Source organism: Anser cygnoides, chromosome 1, assembly GCF_040182565.1.
Source record: "Anser cygnoides isolate HZ-2024a breed goose chromosome 1, Taihu_goose_T2T_genome, whole genome shotgun sequence".
NCBI lineage: Eukaryota > Metazoa > Chordata > Aves > Anseriformes > Anatidae > Anser > Anser cygnoides.
The window spans coordinates 60,088,310-60,110,007 of record NC_089873.1 but is presented as its reverse complement, the minus strand read 5'-3'; the positions used below and the strand labels follow the sequence as shown (position 1 = coordinate 60,110,007).

The 21,698-nt window shown below is 38.7% G+C and overlaps 1 long non-coding RNA gene across 1 annotated transcript; it reads left to right on the top strand.

The window, feature by feature from the left end:
- Window positions 1-1,580: 1,580 nt before the first annotated feature.
- On the top strand, window positions 1,581-10,933 carry LOC106035819 (uncharacterized). The gene is made up of 3 exons (XR_001206983.3): window positions 1,581-1,854; window positions 9,899-9,948; window positions 10,678-10,933. It is a non-coding gene; the product is annotated as an uncharacterized lncRNA (long non-coding RNA).
- The last annotated feature ends 10,765 nt before the right edge of the window (window positions 10,934-21,698 follow it).

Here is a 21,698-nt window from a genome sequence, read left to right as displayed (position 1 = left end):
AAGACATCTCTACCATTTTCGTAATGGTTCTTTTAGCACGCAAAGGAGGTAGAGAAGTTCTTGTTTCCTCTTGCAGGTAATCATGCTTCCCATGCTAGGGCCCAGCATGTCTTAATACAAGCTCCTTGTACAAGGAGCTTGCCAAATTCTAATTCCATGGAATATTGATCATCAGTGTAGATTAATGGAAGGACTTTTCAGGGTTAGAGAAAAACAGGCACAACATTAATGCTAGTGAAACATATTGTGCAATTCACCCTAAGTAAATGCTTCCCAACCAAGGGATTAAAGAGCTGGATTTCTGATACTTCTACTAATTAAATGAATGGGAGGGTATTCTGAATACTGGTCTCTTGGATGATCTTCCAGTCGATAACCATGCTGAGGAATGAGACTAGGGAATAGGGGAGATATAGGCTTGTACAATGTTCTCTCTTTGAAAACCCATGGCACAATTACAATACACTGTAACATAAAATTAGTCCTGGAGCAGTTAAATGTTTTGAGCTCACGTAACACCTAACAGCTCACTTAAATTTTGAATTGTCTGTAAGAGAGAAAAGAGTAAACTCCCTAAATAGGTTGCTGTCAGTGTCTCAGATGTTTTTGCTTTGGTTATTGTAAGCTTCTCCTGTCAGGCCCCATGGTTCCTCTATTCTCTGCTTCACATCTGTCCTGAATATTTCTGCTAAAGTCATATTTGTTTCCTCCCACACATTAGCACTCCATTGATTTCCTGTCACTTGCCATGTCAAATTCAAGCTGTTTATCTTTACCTACAACGCCTTTATTGTGTGCCCTCGCCTATACATCCAGTTTCATTTCCTCTGACTCCCCCTCCCACATCCCTTATCTGGAAATAATCTCAGTTCACAGGATTTGTAGCTCAAGAAATAAAAGGTTGGAGTGAAATTGCCTTTAATCAAAGCCCTAGTCTCTGTAGTAAGTCATACCTACTTAACTGAAGGTATGATTTTACACCTGGGCAATATATTCAAAACTGGACAGCTTTCTTTGAGGGTGTTCCTTTTATCATTGTTTAAGCTTGTCATACATACATTAGTTTGCATTGGCATGTGGAAGCTAGGCTGGTAAAACTAATTTGAGAGTTGGTATGACCACTGAAAAAAAAGTAAGTTTCTTCCACTGTAAATTTTTGAGATTTCAAAAGAAAAAAATACTAAATTTCTATTGAAGGAAAGCTCTCAAAGCATTGCTAGAAATGGGAAAGACCTGCATCAGGAACATAACAGTCAGTCATGTTAAGAAGCTTGTTTCCTTGTAAATCAAGCAGAAGAAAGTCTTGATCCTGGGTGTTTTCTGATTTCTCACACTTTCCTTATTTACTAAGTCATTTATTGGTTCCAGAGTCTGGAGGGAAGCTGCCTCTTCCTCTCTCACTCAATTCCTCTTCCTAACTTCCTAGCATGTCCCTTTTACTCTTTGCCTTTCCTCTTACTGCATTTATAAGCATGGTATGGAAGAAATGGGTATGTAAGCAACGTTAAGACAGGACTGATATAAAGAAGAGCCTTGCATGGTACCTCTTACTAATTGTAGCTCTGCATTTTGCCCAGGGATCTCTTCCAGTGTAGCAGTCTAATTTCCTTATTACCATCTGTGCCTGCCTTTGTAGATAGGTAAACCTATCTCTCTTATGTCCTAATATGCAGTATTTCTTCTACCCAATTTGTGGTGTCATTGTATCTGGTCAATTCAGCATAACAACTAACATGTAAAATAAACATTTACATTTCCCTACTGTTTTTCCCACAGTGAAATCTGATTGTGGGGGACACTGGCCTTTCTCTCCTGTCTTCACTGAAACAGAAGGTTACACCTACATGTACACAGGTAGTACTTCAACTCCTAGTACCTCCCTGTTCATTTTTATGTACCTAGTCAAATCACCTAAATGTTTGTATGTAGGTTTTATTTTTAAGACCTGTTGATTCTTTTTCTCATTCACAAGAAGATACACATTTGGGCAGTCTTTTCTTGTTTAGAGAACAGTCAAACAAAGGCTGAATAAATTTAACACCGTTTTTCTTAAAAACCTGCAAAATGTGTCACAAGGTGTAGGGAAGAAGACTACTGTCGTGACACTGACTCTTGGTAGGGGTGGCTTTATGTCTACAGTTCTCCTGAAATAAAGCAGATGAATGGACAAGTCAAGAACATAGTGCAAACTGCACGTGTGTGCATGTTTCTTTGATGGTTATGGTGTTTTGTTTTTTTTTTTTTGTTTTGTTTTTCTGATTTTAGGTGTTTGTTTTGAGACTGAAGATGAAAACAAATGACCCTGTCTTATTAAAGACACAATAGGTCAAATTCATCCACAATGTTAATGTGATTTAGATTCATTAGTTCTCCATATGTTAATGTGATTTAGATTCATTAGTTCTCCATACCTGAGCTTGCAGTGAGAGTTTTTTGAGCACATTTATCCCAGTATCAACAGAGATAAAGCAAGTTGAGGAAGAAGGGGTGGGGGCTAAAGCAGAGGCCAAGGGCAGGGAGATTTTCGTGCAGCCTCTCAAACACGTTGATTGTAGTTTGGGATTTTTCAAAGCTGCACATGTTGAATAATATCTGCCAATAAACACAGCTCAGTGGGTGAGAAATCTGTCTGCCTCTTGCTGAGGATTAGAAGAGAAAAGACACCAAATGAGCAGTTTCTTCACATGTGGGTCATGCCCCTCACTGGGGTACTTGCCCCTGACCTAATCCTGTTCCACTTTGTCTCTCTCACTCCCTCCTGTCTTCCTTTCCCCTTCTACTCCTCCACTGCTGCACTACTGGTGGTCTGGTGCATGCTGCACAGATGTTTTCCCCATGCTATTATAAGATTATTTTTCAAGTGGCTTCTTGGAACAGATGTTCCAGTGTGTGCACTCTCCTTCCCTTGGCTGAAAGTGCTCTGCGCAAAGAGCAGATTGCATTGCTGCTCTCCTTTTGATCTAAAGAGCAAGAGCGAGAAAAAAATCCCACACAAATGATGCTGGTTTTTGTTTCAGGCTGCTTGGCAATGGTGCACCTGGGTGTGTGTCTCCTGCTTCTTTTCTCCCCCATCACTAGTGCTGCTTGCAGATGTTTTTTTCTGAACCTTTCTTCTTCAGCCCATTTTTTTCCCTCTGTGACCCAATATTTTACTCCCACTGCTTTTAAATTTTCTTTCATCTAATACTCTGGTATTTGTGCTTCCAAAATCATTCTCTGACCCGTTGCCAGCACCTCATCTTCATCTTCTCCTTTCTTTGGCAACTCCAGGACTGTTAGGATGGATTAGTCTCATGTGTTTGGGTACAAGGCCTGTCCCCTTTTTAGTCTTTTCATTTTGAGTTCAGATTCATTGCTGAGGTTCTCCTTCATTGCCCCAGTGAATTCACCTGAGTATTGCTGCTTCTACTTTTCATTTTATTTTTCCCATTGGGTCAAGAGCATTTTCAAGAGTAAGAGGTCTTCCAATGTCAAAGGACCATCTTTTTCAAGTGCCACTTAATTTATGGATTCAACAAAGGTATGACACAAGGAGATTGTGAAATATATGCTATATTATAAGATCCTGTAGCTAGGCTTAACTCTCTGAAACTCATCTTCTGGGATTAAAAGTAAATAAATAAATCTTTATTTGATCACATCCAGTCTTTTAAATAGGCAGTATATCAGCTTCAACTCCATGTGTTGGCCTTCCTGAAAAAGTTCAGCTTACATGAATTCAGTCTTTGGGGAGAAAAATAAATATTGCAAATCTTTTCTGAGCCAATGAGATAGAATTTGAGAGTGGGTTCCTAACCTAGTATTAATCAACTTCAGTTGATTCAGGATGATTTATATCTGATGAGAAATTGGTTTGGATATGTGTTCAAAAGAAATAGGCCTATTTCTTGTTTTGATATAGCTAGCACTGTATGAACCCATTACTTCTTTTCAAATGTCCTCTTATGGAAAAGTCCTGCAGATTTAATGGGGAATGATAACCTTGCATAAGAATGCATAGGATTCTCTAATAGGAAAATTATTCTTTGTGCATTCACGGACTGTCCTACATTCCTCCAAAAATGTTAATATTCTTTGTTGATTTATGGCCTTGTAGAGAATTTTCTCTAAAACTGGGGTAGACTTGCTAGGCATCATACCTTCCCAGGGAAGATTTAAACAATACTTACAATCTTATGAACCCTTCTCTTCTCTATTTTCCCTTGTTTGATTGTTCTACTGCATTGTACTGCAGTGCTAAATAAATAAGTAAACAAATAAATAAATAAATGGAGGGATATATGACCAGTTAAATAAGCCACAGCTCTGGCAACATTTCCCATCAGCCAAACTACTCCCGCCTGTGACCTAAGTATTCAAGCACAGTTTATATTTGCGATGCACTGCTCTCAAACAGATAACTGCAAAGCTGATATACAGCTATAAATTCAACTGCAATCCAAATAATCCATTACAGATAAATGAGACTGTTTTCATTCACATTTGGGACCACTTTATCAAGCATCCCCCTTCTCTGAAAACTTTTAAAATTGGTCTTTCAGTACTATTGAGGGCAGCTTACCTCGTTAGCCTCGCATTCTGCACTGAGGTATTAGAAAGCTGTCGTGGCCTTCTCTGTACTGTTGGTGTCTAAAAGGGTTGCGAAAGGAAGAGGGTGAAGAAGGAAAACAACTGCTTTAAAGCTGATTTTCAACAGGTTTATGAAAAAAAAAAGTCATATGACACAAAGCATGTAATAGCAGGAAACAGGATTCTCATGCGAGAGGAAATCCAGTCCTATTTCCTCACCTTTCAATGTGTTTGGTGTAGCAAGTGACACTATAAACATAGTTATATCTAACATGAACCCAAAGTCTGAAAAAAAAAAAAGCCACACCCTAACTATCTATTATTTCAGTCAAAAAAAATGTCAAAAATATGCTGAAAAACAGCCACATAGAAACCACCTAGGCCATTTCTTCTGACCCAAGGCCAGACCTGTAATTCTGGACAAACGTTTTTTTGCCTTCTTCTTAAAATTCTCTGTTAACAGAGATGTCATGGGCTGACCAGCCTATTCCAGGCAGCTCAACCACTGCTACTGTTCACACAGTGTTTCAAGTGCTGAATGACATCTATGGTTGCCATTTTACAGGCACCTGCAGTAAATTTTCTTCATAAACTCAAGGAAGTAGTAGACGTATCTAGAGTACATCTGCTGGGCTTTTTTGAACCTCTGACTTATGTGTGAATCTATTACCTTAAACCTTGTATTAGCAGGCAGGGGTTGCTTTGGTTTGGTTTTGTTCATTTAGATTAAATGATAGACAGAAAAGTTTAGATGTCTTTATTTTCTTTTAACAAATGAAAATGTATATAATTATGTAAAATGAACTTTTTTTTTCTTCTTTTTCTTTGCCTTTCAGCAAATCTAAAAATAAAAACCTGTGGAATTAATATTTTTAAAATATGCAAAAATTCCCTGTCCCTGATAGTAATCTCTAGCTGACAAGGTTCTCTGTGAGTACGGCATTTTAGCTGCCTTTCTCCTCATGATTATTCAAAAAATCTGGGGGACTAGACAGGGGTTTTAGGCAGATCCTGCTGTTTAAACTGTACCTTTCTGGAAGATGGAATCACAGAGGGCTCTGATGAAGAGACATACCTCTATAACAGATTTCATCCTTGCTTTGGGGCTGAAGGAGTAGTTCAGTTTAAACACTCTTGATGTTAACTGATCTGTAGTGAACAGAAAATGTGAAAAAACAAGATTCCTCTTGTGGCTGATCTGTGCAGGGTAAACAACGATGAACAGCAGGAATCAAAACCAGCACAGCCCCTAGAAGTGCTTGGAGGTTTGCTACTACTTTTTATGAGAATTTAGACAAAGGCATAATCTAACCTGAAGCAACTGGCAGTTGTCTAGATTTTAATAAATTACCAGCTATTTTATGACTTCGTTCTGTCTGTTCAGTTGTTTTTAATACTTAGATTGTCCAAGTTTTATGATATGCTTCCATATATGTCAGTTTGAGAGTCCCTTTCAGGATAAACTCTGTTTCTCTGCCTCCATGTGTGACCAAGGCAAAATTTCCTGTGGAAGAGAGTGCTAACAGAGCAAGTGCAAAAGAAATCAAGAGAAGGCGAGGCCACACCTGGAGTACTGTGTCCAGTTCTGAGCCCCCCTGTACAAAAGAGACATGGACATACTGGAAAAAGTCCAGCAGAGGGCCATGAAGATCATCAAGGGACTGAAGCACCTCTCCTATGAGGAGAGGCTGAGAGAGCTGGGACTGTTCAGCCTTGAGAAGAGAAGGCTGAGAGGGATTTCGTCCATGTGTACAAATAACCAAATGGGGGGTGCACAGAGGATGGAGCCAGGCTCTTCTCAGTAGTACCCAGTGCGAGAGACAATGGGTGCAAGCTGGAACATAGGAAGCCCCCTCTGAACATCAAGAAGCACTGTGATGGTGACAGAGCACTGGTCTAGATTGCCTAGAGAGACTGTGGAGTCTCCCTGCTTGGAGAGCTTCAGAGCCACCTGGAAATGGTCCTGGGCAACCAGCTCTAGGTGTCTGCTTGAGCAGGGGGTTGGACCAGATGGCTTCCAGAGGTCCCTTCCAAAGTCAAACATTTTGTGATTCTGTGATTCTGTAAGGTGTCTTTCCAAAAAGCACTCAGCTAACGAAGGGCAGGACAGAGTGCTGGCAGCTCTTAGTCACAAAAATGAAGAGCATAGATCCCAAGTGTATGAAGTGAACATTTCAAGGAAGCTTTTATGGGGTAAATTCTATCCTCTACCATCCTAATATTTAACAATGTTGGAGAGCAACAACAAGGAAAAAAAGTCAAGAAAATATTAATAACAAAAGACTGTAGAGAGTATCTTGAAGTAACCCTGTGTATTGGTTAACAGTTATACTTGAGAGCACTTTGAAAGAAGATTGAAAGCCTTGTCTCATTTCACATGGGAAGGGGAGAAGGGACAAAGTGATTGTAGTTAAAGTTAAGGAAAAAGGAAATGTTGACCTAACTTGGAGTTTTGAACTCCAGTCCCTAAAGTGTATTGAATAGTCCTCTATAGCAGACTTGCATTTACTTCTGATAACTTTGCATCAGGGCCTCTCACAGATACACCCAAAAATATATAGGCACCGTGGAACCCAGTTCAACAGTTTACAGGCTGTGGAGTCCCAAGGACCTAAATTTATCTTTCATGGTGACAGGTTTCTGTTTTTGAACTGAGATCTGTGCTATGCCTTTCTGAGGCATAATGAAAACTTTTGCTCAGACCAGCATTCTGACAAATATGATGTTCAGAATATAATGTTCCTGAAAGGTACAAGAAAGGATATTTGTTGCTACCATCACTGTTTGTCCTTTCTGTTTTGTTCTTTTGTTCTATAATTGCCTCTTTTAGTCTGTATGCATATTTTAACACCTACACCTTGTTATGGCTTCAAGGTTATGGCTTTAACTGAGGCCTAAAAGACTAACTCACACTAAGTCGGATTTGACATCCCTGTCTATCTTTTATTCTACATAAAGTGACTTCCATACTATCTATTCATAGCTTCCTGAGCCTCCCCAGGTAGCCCATTCCTGCATTGTGGAATGGGCTTTGTTTGATGTGACTTGGCTTTTCTTAAAATTAGGCTGCTAATTTTGCTTTGTAATTGCAACTACATGTCAAATAGGAACAAATATGGTTAAAAGAAATAAACAAAAAAAATGTACAGATTGCAATGATAAACCAAGATGAAGTTCTATATTCCAGAAAGTTTTCCTATTCCACCATTCTGGACACCCCCTTTCCTTCCTAGATAGTGCTGGATATTAGAGGCCTCTCTGTTTCCCACCTGCCTCTTCATACCACATCTTTGTCACACTCGTCTCCAGACATTCCTCCTATTCTCATATTCTTTTCCTTAGTCCTGCATAGCTCTGGACATAACTTTTCTCTTTTCCAAGCAAGCTGATCTCATATCAGCACCAACACTAATCTTACTGGAACAGTGTCACCCCTAGAGGTGTGAGAGTGGGATCTAAAACATAATAGCATTAAAATGTATCATGGGGTACACAGGCAAGTATTCTGTGGGCAGGAATAAGGCACATCTAATCTACAGGAATTCTTGTGTCATTAGTATCCTATATGTTGTCCTACAGGGTCAATTATAAATAGTTCTTTAGTCACTAGATGGGAAACATTTTTAATTACAAACCTTAGTCTCTAAGCTTCTGTGTACCTTCTTCCTGGACAAACATATGACAAATGATTAATATTAAACCAAACATTGTTCATTTAACAAATAACTGAAAAATGCATTATTGGTTAAAGGCTGTTGTTTGGGAGCAGTGTTTTAGAAGGGAACATGTAATAAAATGGGAGGAAACCCAAGTGGCATCATAGAGCATTAGACTGAGGCTGAGGCTGGTAACAATTGCAGTCGGTCAGCTAGGCAAGGCTCTCAGAATTTACAAAGAGATGAGAACAGGTCTGTTAGATTTGGAAGTCAGGTTTTAAGCCATATTTTTCGATTGCACAATTGTTAGAATTTAACTCTTATTTAACAAGTAGACTTCAGCATTTGAAGTTGCAAAGTCCATCTGTTCAGAGTCATCTCACAGGATCTTTTCCTCCTGGCTGGGAAGTCTTACAAATTAGCCTTTTTTGTCACTGCTGTGCAGTTAATTTTGAAGAAGATGTGAATGGCATTGCAGAAGTCTCCCTTTCCAAGGGACAGCCAAAACTTCCTTGGCTCACCTGCCAGCTCTGTTCTGACTTCTGTGTCACACATCTGTCTGCTCACACCACACTGTTGGACCACTACTGAGTTTATGGGAATATTTGTGACCATTCTTAATTGAGATGAAGGCTATGACTCCAGCAGCCAACAGCAGGCAAATATCATCTGTCTAAAAGATATACACACTCTTTTATAAAAGTGCATTATTGTTTCTGGCACTTCCTAGATGTCTGAGCTCAAGTGCTGGAGAATGTGAGGGTGGGACATGGTGACTCAGCTGTTTGCTATATAGCATTCGTTAATGTGTTGTATATTTTTCTTGTAAGAACAGTTATAAATAGTTTTGTAGTGATCAGATGGGAAACAGTAAGCATAATCCTTACTCAGCATCACTGGGGAATAAGCTTCCCACCACTTTCTTTCTCTGACACCCTTGTGGTTCCCCAACTGCTTTTTCTACTGGGACGGTGCCTCCTGCCCGGTGCTGGCAGTGCAGACACTCCTCGCCTGATGGGGTGAACAGGAGGGCAAAGAACCAGGAGGAATGCAGGGAGCCTGACTCTGTCCCCACATCCACATGCCAGCTAGATCAAATGGCTATAGATCTGATTCAGGGTCCTCTGAAGTCCAGGCAAATATTTGTATTGATTTCAGTTGCTCTGGATCAGCACTTGTGTACACAGATGAAAGTAAGCTTTTTTTTCCCAAAAGGGGACAAAGTCATATTTTCCTTTCATAGAGAGAAAGGGAGTGCTGATGCCATCTTCCCTGCTCTGCCCCTGGGGCAGTCCATCTAGATATTGTTGTGCATCTTGGTCAGTCGTTAGAGTTCTAGATGATCCCTAGACAGTCGTTCTCATGTGTACCCCCCCCCTTCTTGTCATTGCAAGGCAAAAGGGAGTGATGCATGAATTTTTCTGCCCAGTAGTTCTGAATGTGGAAGGGGTAATCTAAGACCAGAAACATTTCATGGAAAGTGCCAGTTCCAAATGAGGAAAAATTTAAACCTTCATTACCCAAGGTAGCTGTAAGTGAGTGTGACAATGCCTTCATTCTTTAAAAGCGCATTCCACTTGTGCCACCATGCAATTTCTGTTTTTGTTTTGTTTTGTTTTTAAAGCCCTTGTACCTGAAAGTTTTGTTGTTTAATTGATTTTTTTTCTTGGAAGAATATAGATAAGGAACTCACAAGCAAATAAACACTGAGGCTACAGTCCAGGTAAGTTCACTATTTCACAAGTCATTTAAGTTCACATTCTTGCATCTCTTTGTGTGCATCCTCCCTTGGCATGATGTAGAATGCAGTTTATTTTCAAGAGTTAACGCCTGTGGCATGTTGTAGGCATCAGCATCAGAGCAAAAATATGTAATAAGGCCAAGCCCCAGGGACCTGCATGATTTAAAAAGAAGGGCTTTATAGTCCATGATTTGTCAGTTTGATTGGCTGCTGTTGAGGTAATGGTCTGTGTTTAATTCAGCTTCTTGACTTTAATTCTGTGGTTTCAAAGTCTATCTCAAATGCTGGTCAAGCCTCTCACTATAAAACCCTGCTTTGAAATTTCAAATGGGACAACTTTCTTTTGCATGTTGTCAAGGTCATAATGAAATAGAAATTAAAAAGATTATGTCAGTAATTATATGGATTAAAAAACTATTCCATATTGTTATTTTTCAGCAGGAAGGAAAAGGTGTGAAGAGTCACTTTCTTTTTACTTCTGAAATGCAAACGAATTCAGTTATTCAGCTCCTGGAGTATGTTTCTAATGATCACTTTTGGTTGGATTCTAGAATGAGTCTCTGGATAAGGTCCTTCTAAATAAAAATAATATTGTTTGGGGGTAAAACACACAGTTACAACTTTTACAACTTCTGCAATGTCTTCATAAATGATGGTATTTTGACTAATGCTAATGCAATGTCTCTTGATCAATAAAATAAAATTTTCCAGGTATTTATGGAATGCCAATCCTATTTGGGGCAAAGATCTTCTAAGTGGTTATCCTCCTGAAAAAACACCCAGTCAGAGCTACTAGAAGAAGAAGGCAAAGGTCTTTGTACTGTCAAAGTAAGTTTTGTACGTTGCCCTCAGGAAGGTTTTGTAGGTATACCTGTCTTCTTGTTGTATAGTAAAAGTTCGAGATTTTCTGCAATGCTACCTATCACTGAAAACATATCCTAAACCCGGCTTCATTTAAAGTGCCCTATAGGCCTGCACTGTGAATACAGACAGGGCGTTTCAGCCAAAATACCATAATGAGAGCAGTGCTTGGGAACACTCTGTTTTAGCAGAGCGAATGTGAACAAAGGGTAATTCACTAAGACTGCCAGAATCCTAATGATTTCTAAAGGAGTGATTTTAGAGAGGGGAACGATATATTACTGTGTCAAAATACTTGTACTGCCTTATCCAACTGTCTTAGATCACAGTCTGTGTGCGTAAGAGGCAAAAATAGATGTTAAAAATAATATAAAAAATCTCTAGCATCTCTCAAAAAAAGATCGTAATGATGATTGGAAATAAAAGTGAAATATAAATTTATTTGACTATGAGATTACACATTGGAAGGAGGGTGACAGTAGTAACCTATTGTGTCACTGAACACAGCTCACTGTGTGCTGTTAATAATGAACAATTACAGAGTCTTCTGGAAAAATTTAAGAGACATGGCCGTAAATTTGGTTCAAGAAGAACATTGAAGATTGGCTAAATGTCACAGAGTTCTAATCTGTCTGGGGTGTCTGGAGATAAGTCAGAGCTGGACTGTACTCTGGTCTAATGTAGCCTTGCAGAGAAGTAGAAATGGCCACGTTGTCATTGTCTGGGTCTTGGTTCAGGGCACAGACAGGACCAAAATGTCACTCCTGACTCTTCCCCACAAGTGAGTGGAAAAGGAAGGGCTTGAAGTTTTGGTTATCTCTCACCTCCATGCATTCAGAGTTGCCTGAATATCCTTGCAAAATTATATTCCAGTAAGACTATAGCAACCTTCTACTTTCCTAGTGCTATTCAAGTATACATTGGTCCTTGCCCTCATTTCATCTAAGGGGAAGACATTAGTGCCGCATTTAAAATATATATTGCATAAAGTAACTGTACATTCAGAATAAGAAACCATGGCCTTTTTAATTAATGTACTTTAAGAAGCTGAAATATCCATATCCATTTCATCAGCACATTTATTTAAAAATAATGTCTACCAGGGTTACTGTTGCCAGTTCCTGTTACGATGGGCTTATTATGAGCACAGAACTTTTCTCCCAGAAATGCAGAACTCTGGGTGATTTTTTTTGTTTGTTTGTTTGGTTGCTTTTGGTGTGTATGTGTGTATGTGAAAAAAGACCCAGGTATTCAACAGATACTCCCAAATGTTGAAGTTTTCTGAAGGTCTGAAGTGAGAGGGAGGGACATGGGCTTTTCTGAAATATATACTCTAAATCAATATCGAGGAATGACAATTTCTATTCACATTGAAGACATCCTTCCAGTACATCCAGCCTTTCAGTAGGGTTTGAACAGGCTCATCCATGAGGAATCTTTCTGATTTACTCTAAACAGGAGAAGAGCTAAAATGAGGAACTCGTCCTGTAATGCAACAGGACATAGTTTGCAAGGCCAGCTACAATTGCATACATTCAAGGTAGGCCAGATAAATACCTGGAGTAATTACTCAGCAGGGACAAACTTGCATGGAATGGGGAGAAGATAATTCTGGCAGCAGTTTTGGAAAAGTAAGATATGGGCCACCAAGGCATTAATAAGACTATTAATCAAGACTAATGGTTTGCAGAGTGTGCATAGTAAATCACCCCTCCCACAAATAAATATAATGATGCTAAGAATTGTAAAATTAATCTAATAATTAAAAGAGTAGCTCAGAATAAGGCTCCAACAGTACTCTAAATTGATTAACTGAGATAGATCAAAGTCTTAAGATTCTGAAAATGAGAATTAGAGGGGAGAACTGAGCTGAATGGTCTGGAGCCTCTAGAATGAAAGCTTTGAAGAAAACTGAATTCAGGGTCTATTTCACACCTCAAGAATGTGTGAAATAGAAGCACATGGCTAGACTTGGGTCTTTTGTAGGATATTATTATTTAGAATTCTTTTCTCCCTTCCCTTAATATTATGTGGTTGAGTAAATTCCTGTCACTTACTGGGAACCTAAGTCCCAGAAGTTCTTCTTTACTAAACAGATTTTTTTTTTTCTTCTGAGACAAAACTTTGCTATATTGCTACATTAGTTTCATTTTAAAATGTTCTTCCTAACGTTGAAGTGTTTAAATTCTATCTATGAACACAAAAATTAATGCAAGCATATTTAGATGACATGGAACTAGTGAATTCAAGTGGAAAATGCTGCATTTGTATAGCAAAAGTGTATTAAAAAAAAAAAAACATAATATTTAAAGTGAAGATTAAAATAATGCATCTGTAATTGCACCATTTTTCATGTTGAAAAATCAAAACGTTTTAGACAATGGACAGATATGTAGGACAATAAGGTCTTATTTTCATGCTACAAAATCTATGAGTGTTTTTTCTTATGTGAGTAACTACATTTCAATATATAAAACTGGTTCTGCAGACACTTCAGGATGCAACTTTGTTTAGGAGGGTCATTGTTTCAAATGAGTTGCATACTTGGGGTCAAATTCCTACAAAGAGGTGAAAAAGTTATTAGTTAACCACATATATAATACATTCAGTGTAACTGCTCAGATATGGACAGACATTTATGAGTCTAAGAGTTTGCAGGAGGGGATTGTAAGATCTGGGTTTTATTTTAGATCCCTGTCCTGTTTATTACTTTGTCTGTCCAGAATGGAATGTATGTTTTAGCTGTTAGGTCTGAATCTTGAAAGTACTTAATGCATGTTTAATTTCACTGTTTCTGAAAAAATTTTAAGGTATGTTAACATAAGAAAGATAAAGTTCTCTGGGTGAGAGTGAAAACCTGACTTTCTCATTGAATCCCCATTGGTATCAGCAGAGTCAGGATTTGCACCACTATCCCTGATATATAGGCTTCCATAAGCCACAAGGAGTACATATATACTCTCCGGTTTTGTGTTTTGTTTCACACCTTGTTTTGGACCTTGTTTTCTGGCACATTTCTACTTAAAAGTCAAGAGACAAAATGCTTATAGGAAGTAACAGCTATCTCATTTATTGCCTGGATGGTCATAATAATGGGTCAGTAATCAGAGGAAGAGCACTGAGTGGTTGTTGTTGTATAGAAGGGATATATCTGTGAATAACATTTCAGTTGGCACATCCTTAAAAGATTGCTAATTGCCACAGCTGATTGCAATGCTCTGTTTGAATAAAGAAAATGAAGGCTGGCTGCCTCAAGGCACACTGGGAACATTAAGCCATTTAGGAAGTCCGTAGGAGGATTATCATGACCAAATCTTTGATTGTCTCTAACCTCAACAGTGAAGGAGTTAAGAATTTTTTGCATCTTGAAGCATATAATTGTGCAGTAATTCTAGGGGGAAGGGGCTTCTGAACCCAGATCAGGTCATTCGTTCAAGATCCAGTCAAGTCTTGAAAGTCTCCAACCTCCCTAGGCAGCTTGGCCCGCTGTTTGACTGTACTAATACAGAACACTTCTTCGAGCATGTAGGAACTGCTGAGCAGCTTTTATATGCTTTCTTGGGGTACACAGGAAACAAGAAAAAGTCTTTCCTGGAAGTCAATGCTGAAAAGCAGTGTGAGAAGCTCCCTGGGAGAGCACAGAGCAAAAAGATGCTTCAGTGCATCCTGTTCTTAAAGGTGGTGGGAGCTGGGGTATGGAGCAGCTGTAGGGCGCAATGGGTATGATTATTCACCACTGTGGTATATCTGCTTTCTTCAGAATAGGTTTTTGTGATGCCACCAGTGCCTGGAGAGTCATTTTCAAAATAGTGCAAGTGAAATATCAAATAGTTAACAGAAAGGTTAGTAGCTACTTAACTTAAAAACTGCAGAACTGTACATATGCAGCAAGGATAAAAAGAGCATATATAGCAAAAAATGTGGTACTGTAGCAGTGTTAAATAGACATCAGTCAGGTTTTAAATCAGTGGGAAAGAAAGTTGAATGTAATTCTAACAACCCAAAGATGGTTAGTAGATCTACTGAATGGGTCTTAAGTTGTCTTAAAAATGTGTGAATAATTGAATGGTGTGAAATGTACTAAGAATGTAATACTGTGCAACAATACAGATCTTATTCTTCTGCTAAAACATATATGCATGCAAACAATCCCTTCAGTGCCTTGTGGAGGACAGTGAAAGCTTAGCAGAATTAGAATGCACTGAGTGAAGTTAGAGGCCAGCTGACTGAAGTGATGGTACAGTTACCATATACAAATATTGGGGGCAAAGCTATCACAATTTCTCTCAACCTGTGAGAAAAGCTGAGTAGGCAAACCTAGATAATTATTATTACTTAACTTTTATTCCTACCCTCACTCCCCTCCGTCCCCAGCCTATGTTTTTGCCATCTTAAGTTAGAAGCTTCTCCTTGGGCAGATAAGTTCAAGTGCTTTCTGCGTAGGATTCTAATGACACGTATGATGTATTAAAATCTCTTTGGAAATAATGATTGACAATGTGCTTATCTGGGACAGAATTTATTGTGTTATAAAAATCTATGTAATGTGTGCCCAGAAAAAAAATCCATAAATTGAGTGAGAACTAATATTCAATTGGGATGAGTAAGATTGGTTATTTAGGACACACACAACTATTTGTGCATTGTGACAAAAGAATTCAACTGATCATAAGTAAGGTAATTGGACAAGTGGAAAGACTTCAAAAGAAGGCTACCCAGAGATTCACAAACACATTACTATTTCCAAGCAAACATATTCCCCGATTTATCATAAATATTCAACTGAGCTTGCTGCTGATGGATAATACAGAATGCTGCTGTGATTACAGGAGGATAGGGTTGAGGAGCTGAAACTAATTTTTCTCAGTTTAACAAAGAATCCAAGTTGATACAAGTTTATGCGGATCAGAGACTGCCCTCCTGAAAGAAGACAGTCCGAGGGCGTATCATTTCAACACAGACTTAACTGCAGCAGAACTATATACCCAGACTGGGAAATACAACTGCTGGTTATTGGTTTGGCTTATGGGTGGCTTCATGAGTATGTTTATAAATCACTTGAGGTAAAAACAGACCATATAACACAGGAATTTTTATGAACAAAAACTGCTATACAAATAGCCTTTTTAACCTCAGAAAGTGTCCATGAAATTGAAAAAAATCCTTCCCTTTGAGATCCTGGCTTGAAAAGGGCATGATTAGAATATCCATGATTAGGAGAGGAAACATGAAGTGGTCTATGAGGACTCTTTTCAGGAAGGTCCTTGCCTAAAAACAGCTTTATGCAAAGGTGTTAGAAGTGTAATAGAATATGCTGAGATAAGGAGGACATCACTAGGTAATATCAACATGTCCCTGTTGGAGAAGTGCTGATGGAATTTTAAATCATCTTTTCTGTTCCTTAGGCCTCATAATGTGTGGTTTTCTTCACCCCAAGGACCCAAGTACATTATCTGATTTTTAAGCATTAACATATTTCTAGGAAACAGAATACCGAAAAACAAAAGAGAAGTGGAGATCATGGGAAGACCTCACTCACTTTTCTCTAAACCTGATTCATAATTTGTTTGAATTATATATATATATATATATTTAAATGAAAAAGCTCTTGTTCAAAGGCTTTAAATTGTTGTATGTCACATTTCATCAAGAAACCATTTATAAATTTGTAGTATAATCCCTCCCCTCTCCCATCCCGGACCCCCCTGTCCCTCCAGGACCCCCCCCCCCACCCCCGATATGCACACTGGATTCCAGATGAGTTAATAACTGATCATGTTCAACACTCCATAAATTTCTTCTTTTTTCAGCCAACCACTTTTGAATATTTGCATGGGTTAGCAGAAATAGTTTGGTTATGAGAATATATTCTGGAGAGTTTAACAAATTTATTCACATGAAACATTATTGCAAAACATATCATACATCTCGCTGTACAAAGATGATGTTAGAGACTTAGGGGAAGAAGAACAAAAGTTTCAGTGCCAGAATGTAATGGGTTCCTTGAACCGAAGGTGGTTAACTATGCTTAGCCAAAAGAACTATACATCAAGAATGACAAATAGAGCAGAAAACTTACTCCAAGAATGTACAATAATTACAGTTAACATGTCTGAGAATATTTCAAGGAAAGCAATGGGACTTCTGCTAAGGGAATAGGTTGATGATCTGAACAATGTCCTTTCTTATAAGCATTCATGATGGTTAGTACTCTCAGAAGAAAGAACACCAGGAGACACTGGCTTTGTGTTTCTTGAGTACAAATGTAAAGAAACCAATGTAGCCATTAGAAATGGAAAGCTACAGGAACAGTAAGTATGAACCCCAATGGGTGCTTCCGCTTTTAGAGTTGGATAGGAATCCATGAGCTTCTGAGTGTATGGCAGCACTATGATGATAAAAAAAAGCAAGATCAAAAGTGATCATTGATAACAGAGAGCCAAAAGGCATCAGTACAACCTGTTTATGGGGAAATTGAGATTTTTTTGCCCTGTCTTCTATAGATATTGATTTCTGCTCAACTAAGTGGTTGAATTCATCTGTGGTGCTTGTTGGTTTTGGTTTTGACACTTGCTTTTTTTATCTGAGTCTTCCAAAATTCAAAAACATCTTGAGGGGAAGGGGATATAATTTAGCTACTAAATCCAGTGACCCAGCCCATACCCTATGTCTAATGCCAGGAAATACCAGCACTCCTTTGTGTTACATTACAATGTCTAATATGCTGAAAGAATATTGTCTTTCATTAAATTAAACAATCTTTCAGCAGCTCCTCAAGTAAGTCATATAACCAATAATTTTTTATTGCACAAACAGGGCTGAGATGTTCACTTTGCAGTTCAGAATCCTAGTCCTGCTTAGTGGCTAATCTGCATGTTGTTGCCTTCATATTACTGGTGCTGCCTGGAAGAGGACTACCAGTGCCATGCAATCAAAGATATTCATGTGACTGAACTCTAAGTTGTTAGTAGTTCCTCTGATATGTCACATCCCTTTGAACGCAGCAGTGCACTTATTTGAAAACAAAACCCCAAACAAAACCCAACTTGTTTCAAGCCTTCAGTGGTGTTATGACTGTGCCACTTCCCAGGTTAAAATAACTTTGCCTAAAAAATCTCAGTTATTTTTCAAAATATGTTATATCCATACACTAGTACACATTGGCTGGACACAAGTACAAACAGAGTCAAATGGTTGCAGAGGAGGCCTGCAGAAAGGGATCGAGGGGCTCTGGTTGGCAGTGGGCTCAACATGAGCCAATAGTGTGCCCTGGCAGCCACGAGGGCAAACTACATTTTGGGGTGTGTTAAACACAGCATGGCCAGCCAGTCAAAAGAGGTTGTTTTCCTGCTATATTTAGTACTGGTGCAGCTTCACTTTGAATATTGCAAGCAGTTCTGGACCCCACAATATAAAAAAGGTATTAGTGTGCTTGAATGTGTCCAGAGGAGGGCAACAAAGTTGGTAAAGGGCTGGAAGGCAAGTTCTGTGAGGAGAGGCTGGGGACACTTGGGTCGTCCAGTCTGGAGAATAGAAGGATCAGAGGTGACCTCATTGCTCTTTGCAACTTCCTGAGGAGGCGAAGTGCTGGCCTCTTCTCCCTGATAACTGATGGTAGGATGCATAGGAATAACACAAAGCAGCACCAGGGCATGTTCAAACTGGATATTAGGGAAAGATTTATTTACCATGGGGGTAGTCAAACACTGGAATAGACTTTGTAATGAGGTCATTGATATCCCATGTCTGTCAGTGTTCAAGAGGCATTTGGATAATGCCCTTAATAATGCTTTAACATTTGGTTAGCCCTGAACTGGTCAGACAGTTGGGCATGATAGTATTTATAGGTCCCTTCCAAATGAACTATTCTGTAGTAGCAAGTAATTATGCTCATATTGCAAATTTCTGCGTTATAATTAGCATTTTTGATGTTGCAATAGGAGTTTATTGGAAAAGACTACTTCAAAGCGTACCTATATGGTCTGCTGCAGAGCACTGAACTTTCTTCTCATGTGTACATTGATGTTTGCTGAAAACCTCTAATATTAAAAAAAGTCAAAACTTGACGTTCTATTAAAAAATTGTAGTCATTCTATTCCTAGAAAATAAGAGCATTCAGAAGATATTTTCTGCTCACAAATAAAAATGGAAGAAACATTTTCTCCCTTACAGACATAAGTATGTAATTTGAAATTATGGTCATGATGGATTCAGAAAGTTTGGTGTAGTAATTTGTCCTTACCAAAAAGGTAGCAATATTAGTAACAACTCTAATGCAGAAAACAGTGGACAATTAACAGGGACAATAAACTTTGAGGAAAAGTGAAATTAGATTTCAGATAAATGTATTAACAATCGATTCTATATACCTAAATTGCTGTGTGCTACAGCAATGCAGATCTCAACCTTCAGTCACCAATGGCAGAATTTGTCTTATACCAGTTAAAAGTGTTTTGATATATCTTGATTAGATATCTGTCTGCCAATTCTGAAATTTTAGCAAAGCAGTGAAAATTTGGCCTGCAGTCTAGGAGATGTAGGTTACTTTGGGAGCCAATGAGGTAACCTGGATAGTATTTTGTAAGGATTGGATTGGATTTTGTGTTGGATTAGACAAGATATATCTGCCCAAGTCTTCTCTCTCTGGCAGTGTCTGATGGCAGATACTTAGGGAAGAACATAAAAAGTTAGCATATGGACAGATGCTTCTGCTGCTATAACTCTGATATAGAAGCTTGCAGACCCAGAGACTGTAACTTTGTATTTAATGCAGCTTGAATTATTTGCCTTTCTGTAAGTCTATCATAACACTTCATGAACACACTTTCGCACTTCTTTGCAAATACTTCAATGAGTTCCACGCTTTAATTACACATTAATAAAATACTTCTTAGTTCAATGGGTAGTTAACACTGTAGTTTGGCCCCTGTCGGTGAACGATGACTAATTGTGACTTACAGAAGTTCTGTGCCTTTAACTGTCATTTGTCTCTTTTTCAAGGCCAAAGAGTTTTAGGTCGATTTACCCTCAGACCTAGGCTGCCCCATGTTGTTGATCCTTCTTGTCTTTTCGTTTTGTTTTGTACTGTTTCTAGTTCTGGCATATTCTTTTTGAGGAGAGATGACCAGAACCATTCACATGGTGGCTTTATAACATTTTCTGTTTTGATATTGACAGCAGATGCTTAAGTAAATTAGAGTAGGATATCATACAGAATGACTGCAGTTAGCTAGTGGCACAATAGTCTTTTTGTTGGTTAGAAATTTCTACAGCAAAGACTAACCCTAATTCTCTTATCCACTTTATTGTGTGGGCCTGCATGTTTCAGTTTAGGGGGGAAAATGGTTGAATAAATAAATGAACTCCTAAAACTAGAGGAGGGAAGAAGCAATGTGAAACTGTGGCCTAAGAAATAATCTGCATTAGAATTGCAGAAATAGTTGCTTTTTTGAAACTTCAGGGAGGAGGTGAGGGGGTGAGTGGGGAGAGTAGAAATTCAGTGGTTGAACCCAAAAGAAATAAGTACTTGTGGTCAGCCCCAAATCAAATTTTTGTGTGAATTAAAACATCGAAAAAAATAGTCATTGCCAGTATGTATGGAGAAAATAGTTTCAGGGTTTTTAGGGTCTGATCTCAACAGCAGAGGTTCTCAACAAATATTCACTCTTTGCACCATATGCTTTCATGACCCATTGTAACCCTGCATCCTGTTGCTGTGAATAGGAATAAAGGCCTTCCTATACATGTTTTCATTTTTTCTGTTTCTGAAAGAAATGAGATGTTGTTTAACAGCAAATCTAATTTGGATGTGATTATTACTGTTGAGAGAATAAGTGGCTGGCTGGCTGGGTAGGGAGCCAAAAAAGGTTTCTAACCACAAGCAAAGAGAACAAGATGGGACTCAGCAACTCCATGCCCTTGCCAAAAGGTCAACACTGGGCTTAAAGGAAGGTCCTTCTTGCAGGCATAAAGAAAACATCATCACATAACTAATCTGTGGCATTCCCCAATACACGATATGGTCCCAAAAGACCTGTAAGCATGTGAAGCATGTGTGAAGAGATCATAATCATGTAGTGCTAGCAATGAGAAGGTCTAAAGGAAAGACACAGAATTATGGAGTTCTTTTTTTTCCCCCCTTTTTTTTTTAAATTTATTTATTTTTGTATCTCTACAAAAGAAACAGGTTCGTGGGTTGTTTTTTTTTTTGTCTTTTTTTTTTTTTTTCCTGAGGGCAAAGACTTGGATGCTCTGCTCTGTTCACAAGTGTCGTCTTGGCTGTGAATGGTTTGAAGTAACTGGGGAAAAGGGATGAGTCCCTGTGTGAGAACCCCTTCATCTTCCCCATCTTCTTATTGAGAAGTCAATAACCATACAAGAACTGCATGATTATGAGGTGGGAGGTGGTGGGGAAGAGAGTAAGGAAAGCAGGATGTAGGAATTATATTTTTTTTGTGCTGCCCCACCCTATCCTTGTAAAGAACCACATCAACAAGAACAGCCGGCGAACTATAAGATCTTAGGCTCAGATAGGGAAGATATTTAACTCCACCCTGAAATTCCTGAGTTTGTGCAGTCCCCAGATTCCTAGGCTCCTTGGAAATTTTCTTTGGCAAAGGTTTTAATGACAATGTAGAACAAGTGGAAGTTAATATAACGGAAGATTGCCAAGAAGTGTCCAGTGTATTGCGGTCAATAGGTTGTATAACCTCCATTATTCCAAAAGAGATGTTTCACTTTAGGCACAGTGGGCTTGTTCTGGGTCAGTTAGAGTCTTTCTTTAATGCTTACATCTCCACTGCATGCTTGCATCACTACACTTGCAAAGAAACTGCAATTTTCAAATTGTACCACAGTTTGTACAGAGCCAG